Genomic DNA, 2,940 nt, shown 5'->3' on the forward strand with positions numbered 1-2,940 from the left:
GGGCAGATCACGAGGTCAGGAGATCGAGACCATCCTGGCTAACACAGTGAAACCCCGTCTCTACTAAAAATACAAACAAAATTAGCCGGTCGTGGTGGCGGACGCCAGTTACTCAGGAGGCTGAGGCAGGAGAATGGCGTGAACCCAGGAGCGCAGGTTGCAGTGAGCCGAGATCGCGCCACTGGACTCCAGCCTGGGGGAAAGAGCGAGACTCGCCAGGCGCGGTGGCTCACGCCTGTAATCCCAGCACTTTGGGAGCCTAGGTGGGCGGATCACGAGGTCAGGAGATCGAGACCATCCTGGCTAACACGGTGAAACCCCGTCTCTACTAAAATACAAAAAAATTAGCCGGGCGTGGTGGCGGGCGCCTGTAGTCCCAGCTACTCGGAGGCTGAGGCGGGAGAATGGCATGAACCCGGGAGGCGGAGCTTGCAGTGAGCCGAGATCGCGCCACTGCACTCCAGCCTGGGCGACACAGCCAGACTCCGTCTCAAAAAAAAAAAAAAAAAAAAAAAAAAAAAGAGCGAGACTCAAAAAAAGAAAACACTGTGTTAAATTTATTTGGTGTAATCATGGTGTTGTGATTAGGTTATTGTTCTTACAAGATACGTGCTGAAGTATTAGAGATGAAGTAACATGATGCCAGCAATTTACTTTCAAATTTTTCAACCAGAAAACAAAAGAGAGTGAGTTTCTGTGTGTATAATATGTCTGTGTAAGTCTGTGTGTGTTTGTGTTTGGAGAGAGAGCATGAGTGTAAACAGGGCAAAATGTTAATATTTGGGGGAAAAAGGTAAAGTATATACTTGTAATCATAGTACTATTTTCAACTTTCAATAGGTTTGAAATTTTCAAAATAGTTGGGGTAAAATAATGTTTAATAAAAGTTTGTAAAATACCCATTATATTAACTTAAAAGGTAGGATTTCATGGCAGCTGCCTTTACATAATAGGGTTATGGATGATTTTCTTTTCATTTCTTTTTTGAGAACAGGGTCTGACTCTGTCACCCAGGCTGGAGTGCAGTGGCATGATCCCAGCTCACTGCAACGTCTACCTCCTGGGCTCAAGCCTCCTCCCACCTTAGCCTCCCCAGTAACTGGGACTACAAGCATACCACCACACCCGGCTAATTTTTACATTATTTTTCTAGAGATGGGATTTTGCCATGTTTCCCAGGCTGGTCTCGAACTCCTGGGCTCAAGCAATCTGCCCCCACCTCAGCCTCCCAAGGATTACAGGTGTGAGCCACCACGCTCAGCTGATCATTTTCTTTCTACTTGTCTGTGCTTTCTCAATTTTATTTATGTATTTATGTGTGTATGTATGTATTTATTTATTTTTGAGACAGTTTCTCACTCTGTTGCCCAGGCTGCAGCGTAGTGGTGTGATCACAGCTCACTGCAGCCTTGACCTCCTGGGCTCAGGTGATTCTCCTACCTCAGCCTCCCAGGTAGATAGGACTATAGGCACATGCCACCACGCCTGACTAATTTTTGCATTTTTTGTAGAGACGAGGTTTCACCCAGGAGTCTCAAACTCCTGGGCTCAAGCCGTCTGCTTGCCTTGGCCTCCCAAAGTGCTGGGATTATAGGCATGAGCCACCATGCTTGGCCCTTTCTCAGTTTAAATAATAAGGATATCATATTTGGGGAATTATAAAAATTATTTTTAAAAAATAGCATATTTTAAAATGTGAATTTACAAGCAGAAAAGGATCCTTTGTTTCAGTAATTTTGAGGGATGATATATGAGACATCCAATAGGATAATGATCTATGTAATGAGAAAGAGTGTGTGAATGATGGATGGGATATTAATATAATAATAGAAACCAGTTACTGCATCTTTCAAATGTTAAGAACGTCATATACTCAACTTTTGTAATCATCACAACAATGTTGTAAATGGTATTAATAATCATCTAAACTTTTATAGATACTAAATAACAGAGTAAAAATGGAAACAAAGGCCAGGCAAGTTGGTGCACATGTGTTATTCCAGAACCTTGGGAGGCTGAGGTGGGAGGATGGCTGGAGGCCAGGAGTTTAAGACCAGCCTGGTCAATATAGTGAGACTCCATCTCTATGAAAAATTTAAATATTAGTTGAGCATGGTGGTCTGGGCCCTATAGTCCTAGCTACTTGGGAGGCTGAGGCCAGAGGATTGCTTGAGCCCAGGAGTGAGCTATGATCATGCCACAGCACTCTAGGCAGCCTGAGTGACAGAGCTTCTTAAAAAAAAAAAGACACAATATTAAAACAAAAGTTGAAACAAAGTCTATCTTAGATTTCCAAAGTTTACACTCTGATAGTTTCTTGTGATAGAGAGAAACTTTATAATTGGATTCCAGCTGGCTGACATAGTAAACTAAGCTGGGCAAAAAGATAAATAGCAGATAATAGGTCTCACCTGATCAGAAATGTAACCTTGCCGCTGGGCGCGGTGGCTCAAGCCTGTAATCCCAGCACTTTGGGAGGCCGAGACTGACGGATCACGAGGTCAGGAGATAGAGACCATCCTGGCTAACACGTTGAAACCCCGTCTTTACTAAAAAATACAAAAAAACTAGCCGGGCGAGTTGGCAGGAGAATGGCGTAAACCCGGGAGGCGGAGCTTGCAGTGAGCCGAGATCCGGCCACTGCACTCCAGCCTGGGCGACAGAGCGAGACTCCGTCTCAAAATAAAAAAATAAAATAAATAAATAAATAAATAAATAAATAAATAAACAGAAATGTAACCTAAGCTGTCATGAGATTAGAATTAAAAGGAGGAAAAAAAAAAAAAGAATAGAATTGTAAACCGAGGCTGGGAGTGGTGGCTCACCCCTGTAATCCCAGTACTTTGGGTGGCTGAGGTGGGCAGATCACTTGAGTCCAGGAGTTCAAGACTGGCCTAGGCAACATGGCAAAACTCTGTCTCTACAAAAACTACAAAACAG

Source organism: Rhinopithecus bieti, unplaced genomic scaffold (assembly GCF_001698545.2).
Source record: "Rhinopithecus bieti isolate Rb0 unplaced genomic scaffold, ASM169854v2 scaffold_21531, whole genome shotgun sequence".
Classification (NCBI taxonomy): Eukaryota; Metazoa; Chordata; class Mammalia; order Primates; family Cercopithecidae; genus Rhinopithecus; species Rhinopithecus bieti.